Source organism: Balaenoptera physalus, assembly GCF_965194825.1.
Source record: "Balaenoptera physalus genome assembly, chromosome: 1".
NCBI classification, from domain to species: domain Eukaryota; kingdom Metazoa; phylum Chordata; class Mammalia; order Artiodactyla; family Balaenopteridae; genus Balaenoptera; species Balaenoptera physalus.
Genome location: NC_138882.1, coordinates 99,553,809 through 99,566,815, shown reverse-complemented (window position 1 = coordinate 99,566,815; position 13,007 = coordinate 99,553,809). Strand labels below are relative to the sequence as shown.

The window sequence follows — 13,007 nt, the reverse complement described above, 5'->3', positions numbered from 1 at the left end:
CTTTCTTTTCCATCTTGTTCTTTGTGTGTGTCCATGCATTCACACACACACACACACACACACACACACACACACACACACGTAAAATGGGGATTACATTGTATATTCTTTTTTGTTTCCAGCTTTTTCCACTTAGCCATATAGTGTTAACATTTCACCACATCAATAAACGATCTTCAGTCCTGGGCTCATTAACTCATCCAAGGCATGTGCTGCCCAACTTTGTTTTCTTCTGTGTCCAGTCACATGCCTCCTCTCTGGGCTGCACCCCAGGGGGACACTGAGCCTTTTCCAGCAGATTGAGCTTGTTGGTACTGAGGGGCTTGCTTTGCAAGTGACACATGCTCCTTTTGTCTGTAAATCTATCGAACTGCATTCAGGATGGGCCTGTTATCTTGTTCAAATCCTATGAGAGAGAGAGAGAGAGAGAGCGCCTTTCCCACAAGGATGCTCCAAGGCTGTGTGCACTCGCCTCCGTCCACACTGGATTTGGAACCAGAACAGCAAGAGCAGAGAATGGGGCACAGCCCTGTTAGGATGGCTGACCCCTTCCAGCCACTCCAGTCCTGTTTCCTAAAGGGAATTAGTTGTTGGCCTTGGGGAAAGAATTCTCAAAGGACTGTTGCATGGACATGGTAGGAACTGTTGACCTTGAGACCTGAACACGCTAGGTCTTCTTTTCAGCTGAAATGAACCACTAACTGAGGGAAAAGAGGAGTATTTCACTTTGTGGTGAATCCTCTGAGCCTACGGGAATCGTCTTGGCCCATGTGTATGTGTCACCTGGCCTCCGCCCAGGATGGCCACCCAGGGGGCCACCTCCCTAGAAAGGACCGGCAGTCCAGGAGGCAAGGTTCCTGGGCAGCCTTTCCAAGGCTCAGCCCTGACCTCTTTGCCAAAAGGTGTTTTTTGTTTGTTTGTTTGTTTGTTTTAAGCAGTTTATTTCATGAACCACTAGAACTGGGGAAAACGTTGATGAATCATAGCACCAACAATCTATAGCTCTCAGAGGAAGAACTGTAATTCCAACCTGTTGACCTGAACCGGGAGGCTAAATGCACTGCTAGAATTCATTTCTGTGATTAGAGACAAAAACACAACTGGGGCCTCCTACTAGGAGTTGAAACTCCCTTGATCCTGAGCCTTCGGCTGTTACCTCATTGATATTTTCCAGGATAAATCCAGTATAAATGGATTATTTCTGAATAGAGTCGCGTGATTAGAAAATACATGGCACGTGTGCCAACAGTTTCCCATCCTGTACGCATGACAGACATCACCAATCAGTGCTGGCGCTCTCTCCCACGGAGCTCAGAGACGACTTCAGACCCAGTTTCAACACATTCCTCTAGGCAGCCATTATAATCAATCGGCATTGGCATATGGAATGAAATCATTTGACTTTCCTGAATTAGTTTATAATCATAGGCAGGATTTCCTTCTTTGTTTGTTTGTTTTTCCCAATAAGAATGAGGGCAGAGTATGGAGGTTCCTTAAAAAACTAAAAATAGATTTGCCATATGATACAGCAATCCCACTCCTGGGCATGTATCCGGAGAAAAGTCTAATTCAAAAAGGTACATGTACCCCAATGTTCATAACAGCACTATTTACAATACCAGGATATGGAAGCAACCTAAATGTCCATCAACAGATGAATGGATAAAGAAGATGTTAGATATATATACAATGGACTATTAGCCATTAAAAAAAGAATGAAATAATGCCATTTGAGGTGACATGAATGGACCTAGAGATGATCATACTAAGTGAAGAAAATCAGAAAGAGAAAGACAAATATCACATGATATCACTTATACGTGGAATCTAAAATATGATACAAATGAACTTACTTACAAAACAGAAACAGATGCACAGACGTAGAAAACAAATTTATGGTTATCAAAAGGGAAAGAGTGGGGAGGGATAAATTAGGAGTTTGGTATTAACAGATGCACACTACTATATATAAAATAGATAAACAACAGGGTCCTACTGTATAGCACAGGGAACTATAGTCACTATCCTGTAGTAAACCATAATGGAAAAGGATATGAAAAAGAATATGTATACACTTTGCTGTACATCAGAAACTAACACAGAAAGGTGGAGGACGATGGAGGAGGTTGGGTTAAGCAGAGCCATGCGTCTTTTTCTGCTCCTACCATTTTCTGATCTAAGACTTGATATGACTCTTCTCATGTTGCCACAGGTAGCCTCTGTTCCTGCCTGTTCCTAATCCAGCACTAGGACTTTTTCCATCTCTAGGCAGGGCAGCTTGAAGCGGGGCTGGGGTTTCCTTCTTCCTGAGGGTAGGCAAGGGGCAGAGCTCTGTCCCTGGTGATTTGCAGCTGGCCCATGCCCTCGGGTCGAGTAGTGACCCCTGGCTGGCTGTGCTTCCCAAGAACCCCTACTTTAAAGGATTCAACTGTGCCGCTGCATACCCTGCTGATCTCAAGATGTTCTCAAGAAAAGTTATGTTCAGTCGCTAACTCTTACATGAGAAAAAAAATAGAGGGAAGTAGAAAATGTCCCTCGGCTGAAGAGGGTCGCCAATATGCCACCAAGAGAATTATTTGTTTTTAATTTAACTGCTTTTATTTAATGAAATATTTCAACATGGGTTGAAGAATAATATTAAAACAATCACCCACATACTCTCTGCGGCTTCAGAAATCGAAGGATTATTCTTTAATGAGAAGAAGAGAGTAATGCAGGGCCTGAACTGGGCCAGGGGCCCCCCGGGGCTCTCCAGGAGGATGCAGCTGACTTATTTCAGTGGGAAATTGGCCAGCTCAGATTTATGACCCAATATAGAGCAGCTTCCACTTATTGTCTTGTTCAGTCAGCACCGGCTGGAAATGATACCTGCTTCCTTTCTGTGAGGCCCTGCCTCTGTGTCCTGACGGGCTGCGTGGGCAGGTGGCTCCTGCAGCTGTCTGCTCTGATGCTCCATCATCGCCGTGTTCAGACCATCCTGAGTTTTTACTTTCCACGTGTTTCCATGGCTCATCCCGTGTGAGGGATTGTGGCGCTCACTCTTTTCCAGGGACTGGTAAACAACCATTTGCTTCCTCACGGCAACTCACAGACCGCAGCCTTTTGGGTTTTTAATGGCAGAGCACAGAGCGGGCAGGAGGGCTGTGTTGGGTCTTGCGCTTATATTAGCTCTTCCAGGTGGATGGGTTCCCGGTAGGAGAAGATGAACTGTTTCATTTTTTCTTTTCCGTGTTTTTGCCTTCACCAGGGACCTGGACTTTGCATCCCAGCCAGGTGGGTTGGGACCTTGCTAGCATTTGCAAGTACAAAAGCTGCACTCAAAGAAGCTTTTCACAGTACTTATTATTATAAGGACCATCTGGATGACGCTTACTAAGCTTCCCTCTGCAGCAGTCCACTCCAGAGCACACCTGACTATGTTCTTCTCCTCTCAAAACACTTCAGGGGTCCCCATTGCCTTGAACTTGATTAAAAGTCCAAGTTTGGGCACTCAGTTCCTTCATGAGCTCCCGCCTGCTTACCCACTGAATCTGGTCTCTCACTCCTTCTTGCATTGAATTTTTAACTAAATTTAAAAAAACCTTTAAACTAAACAGTAAACTGAGTTCATTTCTGTACATTCCCCTGCACGCTCCCCCCTCCCTCCAAAATCAGGCTCTGCTCATTCCCAGGATGCTTTTCAACTTCCCTCACCTTCCAACCTGCCTAACCCTCCCCCCGCCATCCCACTAACAACGGTCTGCGCTCAGTGAGGCCACGTAGACGGCTCTGTTGTGGGGAACTGTCACGCTTACCCTGGTGGCCATCTCTCCGAGCACAGATCAGAGCCTCTAGTCTTGAGCACAGTGCCGGTCACGTGGTAATCCTATTGCACAATAACCAATATCAAGGCTGCAAAGAACAAAGAACTTTATTTGGGGTCTTAAGAATTGCAATTTGGGAGACAGATTTGGGTAAAACTGAAAAAGTGTTCTGGGGAAAACAAACAATCAGGGGCTTATAAAGGCAAAAGCCATGAGGCTGCCTTCTGACACAAGAAAGGAAATATTGTCCTTCAGGGATAGACCATCACGGGTTGTTTTAGGGTAAGGGTCTGATAAGCATCTTGAGTTTCTGGCAGAAGTTCTGGATGTCTTTGTCAGGACACTAAGTGGTCAAAAGGTCAGCTTCCACCCAGGCTGGGACGTGCATAAGTCACACTTCCTCAGAGGCCTCCTGGCTCTGTTTTAGGGAGCTCTCTTACCAAAACCGACTCCATTTTGATTTCCTTCTCACAATCCCTAGTAGGTGTCCATCAAGTGGACGCAAGGTCTTGGGGTCATTCCTCAGCCTGAGATCCTGACTCCAACCCCAGGCTGTCTTTTACCTTCTGCTGGAGCCCACTGAGCAGTCCCCCAGTTCTCAGAAGCAGATTCTTCAGTGTTTTGACTTAGTCACTCAATCCACGAGGACTGAGCAGGTGTCAGCCTAGTTGGGCTGTGGGGTGGGGACAAAGGCGCTCACACTTTGACGGGAGCCACATGGAAACAGTGACAACAAAATCCAGTGAGAGAGGTTGAGGGATAAGTGCTGAGGAGCCCAGAGGAGGACGTTGCCCACTCTCTGGTTGCTCCTTCCCTGGGCTCCTTCCTCAACCTCCCCCAGGTCCCCAGTCTCTCTGCCCCTACTACACATTCTCTAGGAAATGGCAGCCACACCAAGGTGTCTACCTTTCCACTGATGACTCCTAAGTATTCAGGCCCAACCTCTCTGTGAGGATCAGAGAGGTTCAGTGACTTGGCCGAGGCCACACAGTGACGAGCAGCAGAGACGGGGCTTGCTCTCAGGCAGAGCGCTGCACCCCTCAAATCTGCTCTTTGCTCCTCAGGTCCACTCCCCCACTTCTTTGCCTTGCTTTGCATCCTGGAGGCTGACCTGGGGAATGGCATCCGTGGGCTCCTGTGCTGGCTGGTCTCTAGTTGGCTTTGGCTAGTAGGGCCCTCACACCACTGGAGGAAAGGAAGAAAATGGAACTAGGCATTTATTCCTCTGGCATGCTCCCGGTGAGGTCACCTGGGTTGGCAGTCCCTTGGCCAAAAGGTCGCAGAACCTCTCAAGAGAACTCTTCTACATGGCTCTCTCCTTCTGGTCTATGCAACTGTCTTCTCCCTTGTCTTCTGGCCTGGAACTCCTCCCCTCTGCCATTACCAGCCCCAAGTTGCTGCACTAGCCCTTGTCTTTCCCCTACACCAAGCCTACACACACTTTTATGAGAAAACTCTCCCTGCACTATCCTAATTTGAGTCCCTCCCCATTTCTTGTGGGGACCCTGACAGATCTGTGTTCCTTCTCCTGCACACCCTGAACTGGTGAATTACATCGACTTCTACACAGTTCTCCAAACCTCTATCATCTGCTACTCTTCCTGCCCCGTCACCCTACTCTCACACCCACAAGTTTCTCAAGTCTGTCCCATGGTCCCACCCCACCTCTGACACCTAAGGCTGGGCTCTCTCCACTCTCACCCCATCTATTGACATAGCCTCCTGGTTGACACAGCATCTCCACACTTGACTCCGCTCATCCATCTCGTCCTTGCTGAAGATTCCTTCAAATATAATAGTTGTTCATCATCCACAAGAAGAAATCTTCCTGTATCAGCGTGCCTGCCCAGGCTCCAGCCTCACTCCTGCAGCTCACCACTTCCAATCCATAGCCCTGTGCACTGCCCCCAAATGCACCTGGCTCTGCCTGTCTTTCTGCAGTCATAAACATGACTTATTCTGGCTGGAGCTTCTTCTCTCCATGTCTGTTGAGTGAACTCCACTCAGCCTCTGGCTCCAGCACCCCCTCCTCCAAGGGGCCTGTTCATCTGGCCGCCGCTGAACCTAGTGCTTTGATGATAGCCTGTCCATTTCCTGGAATGGACCGTCTGTTTGCCCACCAGCTTCTCCACCTGATGTACGGCAGAGCAGGAGTTGAATCCAAGAGCTGATTCCCAAGCTTACGTCCTTTCCACCACCCTGTACCATGCTCCCCGCAAGAATAGACACTTCATGGGGTTATTGGGGATAATGCCTGACACACAGCAGGAGCTCAACACATACTGTCATGAATGAGACACCAGACTGGGAGTCCCCCTATCTCATCTCCTATTTTCTGTGCATCTCCTGGTCCTTCTGGTCTCCTGCCTCCCACACCTAAAGTACGTTTCTGGACAAATTGCCGAGCCTCTAGTCAGAGATGAAGCTCCGTCAGGAAGATTGGATACTGGGCCAGCTGTCAGGAAGCCTGGCTTGTCAGGTCCCAAATTGAAAATGTTAGTGATGGGCAGCACTTCGGGTGAGTCTCTGTGTGTGTGTGTGTGTGTGTGTGTGTGTGTGTGTGTGTGTGTTTGCGTCAACATGCTGAGGAGGTGCTATCCATCAGGGGCAGGAAGATGGATCTTGCCCCCCAGCAGTCTTGCCTAGCTGCTGGCCTCCCTCGACTCTATCTCTAAATTCCTACTTTCTTTGGAAATCCCACATGGGCCCTTCCCAGAACCAGAAACATTATTTTTCTTTCTTTCTGAAATAGGGCACCTTAATTCCATGACTCTACTTGCCTAGCATTGAGAGATCTCGACCACCTCCAATGTTTTGTTATATTGTGGTGGAATTTCATTTTTAGGGGAAACCCCTACAGTTCAGCCTGTAGAAGCTGAAGGAAAGAGCAGACAGCCGGTCATTATGGGGACATAGGGAATTACAGGTCTCCTTCTCCTGCTTAGTGGGGATGTAGTTGATGAAAGGGACAACTGTTATTAACCTCGTCTCCTCTCTCCTCCCAAATACCAAGAACAGAGAAGAGCTGCTTCCTGAGCTCAGCCTTGCTGCTCACACACCAGAGCCCATCCCCTTAGAGACCCGCATTTGCCAGGCTGGGCTGTTGGGTGGAGCGAGGGGAGATCGTGCCTTCCTCCCTTTTTTCTGATGTTCTTCACAAGCATCAGTATCTGAGTAAAACCAGAGAGCCCCTGCCTCAGATGGCTGGGACCTGGGCACCCTTTTCCTCCTTCCCTCCTCCTGGCCCTAGTAGGAACCTGCAAGTTAGAGGTGGAAACAAGTCAAGGGCTTTGGTGAGCCTGTCATTTTTCTTAGTCCTCTCCATCCTCCCTGCCCTTCCTGTCATGGCGCCTGCTGACAGTAATTGCCCAATAGATCGTTCCTCCTGGATAAAGAAGATGTGGTATACATATACAATGGAATACTACTCAGTCATAAAAAAGAATGAAATAATACCATTTGCAGCAACATGGCTGGACCTAGAGATTATCATACTAAGTAAAGTGAGTCAGAAAGAGAAAGACAAATATCACATGATATCACTTATATGTGGAATCTAAAATATGATACAAATGAACTTATTCACAAAACAGAAATAGAGGCACCGACATAGAAAGCAAATTTATAGTTACTAAAGCGGAAAGAGGGAGAAGGGATAAATTAAGAGTTTGGGATTAGTAACAGATACACACTACTGTATATAAAATAGATACTCATCAAGGGCCTACTGCATAGCACAGGGAACTATATTCAATAGCATGCAATAAACTATAATGGAAAAGAATATGAAAAAAGAGTTTCTATCTATCTATCTATCCATCTATCTATCTATCTGAATCACTTTGCTGTATACCTGAATCTAACACAACATAGTAAATCAACTATACTTCAATAAAAATACATACATACATACATACATACATAAATAAATAAAAAGGATGCTCCTCCTGGCCTCCCAGTTCATGGCAGTGTTGGTAGGGGTCGGGGTGTGATGTGGAAGACTGGGGTGTGGGAGAAAGAGGCCTACTGGAAGGGTCTGGCTTTGGTTGCTGCTACTGACTCAGCCCCAGGCCTTTCCCCGTATTTCCAGCTCATCAGCCTAATGTTCCCAGAGCCAGTCCCCACCCAGGCCTTCCTGGAAATGAAGGCACGTCAACAGACTCACAGGAGTATTTCATGGCTGCCTTTCTAAGGAGGTTATGTAGGATGTCAACATGCTGTCTCCCTGCCCTACTGCCCCCCTGCTCTGTTGCCCTCAGAGCCCCTCACTTATCTCTTTTCCCTGCTTCTCCTTTTTCTTTTTGGTGGTAAAATATACGTAACATAAAACATCATTTTAATTATCTTTTGAATGCACAATTCAGTGGTGTTAAATACTCTGTTTTTTTTTTTTCTGTTTATTTTATTTTTTTTTTATGAACTCTAGAGTCAGCCAGAATTGACTTTTTTTTTTTCTTTAATTTTAATTATTTATTTATTTTACTTATGGCTGTGTTGGGTCTTCGTTTCTGTGCGAGGGCTTTCTCTAGTTGCGGCAAGCGGGGCCACTCTTCATCGCGGTGCGCGGGCCTCTCACTATCGCGGCCTCTCTTGTTGCGGGGCACAGGCTCCAGACGCGCAGGCTCAGCAATTGTGGCTCATGGGCCTAGTCGCTCCGTGGCATGTGGGATCTTCCCAGACCAGGGCTCGAACCCGTGTCCTCTGCATTAGCAGGCAGATTCTCAACCACTGCACCACCAGGGAAGCCCTAAATACTCTGTTTTACCCTTGCTCTTAGCAGCCTGAATGAGAAACTCTTTCCCGGGTCAAAGGGGAGAGTCAGCTTGAATGTCCGATATCTCCCATTTAAATTAAGAGTTTCTATTCCGTGTTAAAAAGAAACTGAGGCACATTAAAAATTTTCGAGCGTATTTGAACATATATCCATCCGAATCAGGCAGCACAAAACCAAAGGTGGTTAAGAGCACACCACTGACAGGAGCTAGGGGCAAAATTTTTATAGAGGAGATGCTGAAGCAAAATGAAGAAATTATTTGCTTGGCTGCAACTGAAGCAGTTGCCTTACTTGGGAAAGCTCAGTTGGCTGTTTGTGATTGGTTGTCCCTAAGTGTCATTTTCTCAGGTTCGAGTACATTGATTCTGACTTAGGCTTGGGGGTCCTTATGTAGCTACCAAGGCATCAGAACCACCCCAATCTAATGGCCTCCTTGTTTACTTACCCAATAATAGCCCGTTTGATAGATGTAAATTTCCTGCTGAACCTGTCTTTCATCAGCTGAAGGCTAATGGGAGGCCTTTTTATTTTTTCAAATAAAAAATTGAAGTGAGTTGGTCCTGATTTCAGAGTGTGCCAACCTACTCTTCCCAGCATGTGTAAGGGAAGACTCAGAGCCTACAACGCCCTGAAGGCCACTGGTTTCTGTAGCTCGGGTCCCCCTGGGGGAGAGGGGCACTGGTCCTTGGATGTGGAGGCTTGAGGCCTCAGCTGCTTAGAGTGAGGATGGGTCTTTCGCCAGAAGCTTGAACCTGTTTGGAATGGAACAAGGTTCCATCTGTGGATGGGGGCCCAAGCCCCCTGACGGGCAGCCCTGGTGTCAGGGTACTTTTGGCCACAAGAAATAGAAAGCACTGACTTAAAGCAGCTTAACATGTGGTCAAATCAGGGATCCGGATTCTTTTCATCTTTCCGCTCTGTCATCCCCAGCACTGGGTTTTTCCTCAGACTGGTTACCCTGATAGGCCCAATCCTCCAATCCCAGTGACGGGAGAAACAGGCACCATGCTCCTGGGTATCATCTGGGAGAAGGAAAACACTCTCCAAGGACAGACTTTCCGTCCTTCTCTTTAGGCTGATTGGGCCAACTTAAGTCCTGCATCCACCCTGGAGCCACAGTGGTTACCGGGTGAGTGATGTGATGGGCTGATTTGACCTATGAATACCCAGTGCTGGTACAAGGAGTAACCGTCACTTTCCTGAGTCACAGTTTATAAGCTCCCTGGGGGTTGTGCTACATGGAGAAGAGGTACACACTGAACGAAATTTGGTTTCTGTTAGGAGGAAAGATGTGGGAAATGGTCTCCTAGAGCAGTGTTTTTCAAACTATGGTTTAACCCATTGGTGGTCATGAAATCAGGTTAGATTATGGCCCACAGGCCAAATTCAGCCCACCACCTATTTTTGTAAATAAAGTTTTATTGGAGCACAGCAGGGCCCATTTCTTTCCTGTTGTCTATGGCAGCTTTCCCACCACAATGGAAACCTTGAATAGCTGCAGCAGAGATTATATGGTCCTCAAAGCCTAAAACAGTTACTAACTGGACCTTTACAGAAAAAGTTTGCTGATCCCTGACTAGAGAGTTGCAACAAGCATTAAAGGATGAAACAGACTAGAGTATCAGAAGATATCAGAGTGCATTGCATGTGACAAGAATGAGTATTACTGAATGAAAGCTTTCAATTTTATATAAACATACATCCATACTTGTGGGAGCTGGGCTATAATTTATTTCTTAAGGTAGATCATGGTAAAACAGTTTGAAAAACTGCTCTAGAGCACTGATCATTTTCCTTCTTTCTTTCTTTTTTCTTTCTTCTTTTTCTCAAGGTATAATTGACATATAACATTATATTAGTTTCAAGTGTACCATGTAATGATTTGATGTTTGTATACATTGTGAAATAAGAGCACCATTCATTTTTCACATAGAAATAGCTTCTTAAGGAGGTCTGTTTGTAATAGTGCTGTCCCTTGGTTTGGGTGTCACCTACCTACCTGAGAGGCTAGGTGCTGAGAGGCTAGAGCAGATGCCTTGAGTTAACAAGAGGGGCCATGAAACCGGTTTTTGGTAGTGATCTGGGAGTGCCGGCTGAACAGGCAGAGGCTGAGCAGGAGTCTGGCAAGAAGAAAGCTGGCCGGCAGAGTCAGACTCAGGAGGGTCCATGCTGGGAGGCGGAGGCATGCCGGGCAGGGGCGGGAGTCCCGGCCCTCACTGTAGGTTCCACCACAGTCCAGCCCAGCAAGTCCCCTGCCTCTTGTCAAAGTGAAGGAAGCCCTCTGAGCTGCTGCTATCCTAACAGTCTGTGACTTTCAGAGGGACGTCCACCTCATTCCATGGATGGAAAACCAAGGACCAGAGGAGACCCCTTCCGAGAACTCAGGGGCAGGGTTAGGGGCTGTAGCCACTCAGGGGCTTTCTACCCACCTTCCTCCTGACCCTGAGTTTTCTTTGGCTCAAGCTCCATCTATGCCTAGGGAGTCGCTTGTGTGGACTGGACCAGATGGGAACTGGCTGGGAGTACTGATCGCCGGGTTTTCCTCTCCAGAGAACCCTGCTCTGACCTGCACAAAGGGGAGGAAATCTCTCCAGCTGCCCAGGAAAGGGGGTCTGGCCCACCACAGGTTTCCCTGTTTCTGGGCCTCTGGCTGTGAGCAATTGCCCTTCTTGTCCTCCATCTCTGGGCCATCCTCTTGCTGAGCTGGGAGTAGTTAGAGTGCAAGCAGGCTGAAGTGGCCCAAGTGTCTCCCAGACCTCCCTGCCCTGCTGTTAGCTAGGCAGCACCAGCCTGTTTATGGCTGCTGCCACTTCAAAGACATTGCTAGGCTCCCATAGAGGGGTGGCTTTGACATTTAAAGGGGAACCAACCAGTTAATGAACCAGAGAGATTTCTGGTGCCTGGGGGATACTCTTATGGGAAGAAGAAATCCATCCCAGATAGGAATGTTCAGAAATTTTTTGGAACTATCCAGCCAAGGGCACATACTAACCCCACGCTTCTTTTTTTTTTTTTTTTTAACATCTTTATTGGAGTATAATTCCTTTACAGTGGTGTGTTAGTTTCTGCTGTATAACAAAGTAAGTGAATCAGCTATATGTATACATATATCCCCATATCCCCTCCCTCTTGCATCTCCCTCCCACCCTCCCTATCCCACCCCTCTAGGTGGTCACAAAGCACGGAGCTGATCTCCCTGTGCTATGCGGCTGCTTCCTACTAGCTATCTATTTTACGTTTGGTAGTGTATATATGTCCATGCCACTCTCTCACTTCGTCCCAGCTTACCCTTCCCCCGAAGTTCATTCTCTACATGTGCATCTTTATTCCTGTCTTGCCCCTAGGTTCTTCAGAACCTTTTTTTTTTTTTTTTTTAGATTCCATATATATGTGTTAGCATACGGTATTTCTGATGTAACCTGATGACTAGACAGGCAGAGGGCTCTGAGCATGTCCACAGAGAGGAGGCCTCAGTAATGCCCCCCAGATGAGGGTGTCCTGGGGGACTGGGCTCTCCTATCTAGAACTGCCTCTAGGGCTTGGAGGGAATATTCAAGACCAGTTGCCCAGTGGTCTTTTAACAAGTCAAAGCACAAGTCCTTTGAAAAAGCGAACTGACATGGAACCCCAGGATGTGACGGCTGAGGGTAGCTGCTCTTCTGGACAGGGTATGGGCCCTTGGCTGGACCTCACTAGCCGTGGGAGCTCCCCCTCCCCCAGGAGAGTCCCTGAGGCACAGTGACTGCAAACTCCTATTTTGTAGAGGATGCAGATGAAGTCTGAAGATGGTGAGTGGCATCCTGGCTTGGGTTTCCCCGGAAGCAGAGGCTGAGAAAAACATGTAGTTGCTGGTGGTTTATTCGGGAGGTGATTCTAACAAATAGGAGTGAGGAGTGGGGGAAAGGAGGCGGGGAAGGAGGGAATGCTAATGAAAAATGTGTTCTCTCTGATGGGGCCTGGATTCTTCCAGGGTCTTCTAGGTTGGTTGGAGCATTTATCGGCTGGCTCCCATCCTCTTGGTTGAAGGCTTCCTGGGTCTGGGTGGAAATTAACTCCCTGTACTTGCAGGCTGAGCTCCTGCAGGTCAGAGATGTTGGGGTCTCAGATGGGAAGAAGTGGTCTTCCAGAGGCCGACCCTGTCAGCACAGGTAAATCTGAGCTCGTGTGGAACTTTCCATCTCAGCTGACCCTGCAATCAGAGACGAGCCCAGGAGATGTGACATCCGTCATGAGGCCCCAACAGAGCCTGCTATGAGGGACTTGTCCAAGGTCAAGAAAATCAATGAGCTGGGCCTAGGGGCAGGGCTCACCAAGCAAGAATAACAGGAAGTTTCTGCGTATGTAACTGAATATGCACCATCGGACACAGACATAAAATCACAGACACATCTCTCTCCCTGTCTCATACACACACTCACACATTTGACCCT

General features: G+C 47.5%; 1 long non-coding RNA gene across 1 annotated transcript; it reads right to left on the bottom strand.

The window, feature by feature from the left end:
• Window position 1: 1 nt before the first annotated feature.
• LOC309649235 lies at window positions 2-8,163 on the bottom strand. Its single transcript, XR_014256988.1, has 2 exons — window positions 7,721-8,163; window positions 2-3,891 (listed from the first exon to the last, which is right to left on the bottom strand). It is a non-coding gene; the product is annotated as an uncharacterized lncRNA (long non-coding RNA).
• Window positions 8,164-13,007: the final 4,844 nt, after the last annotated feature.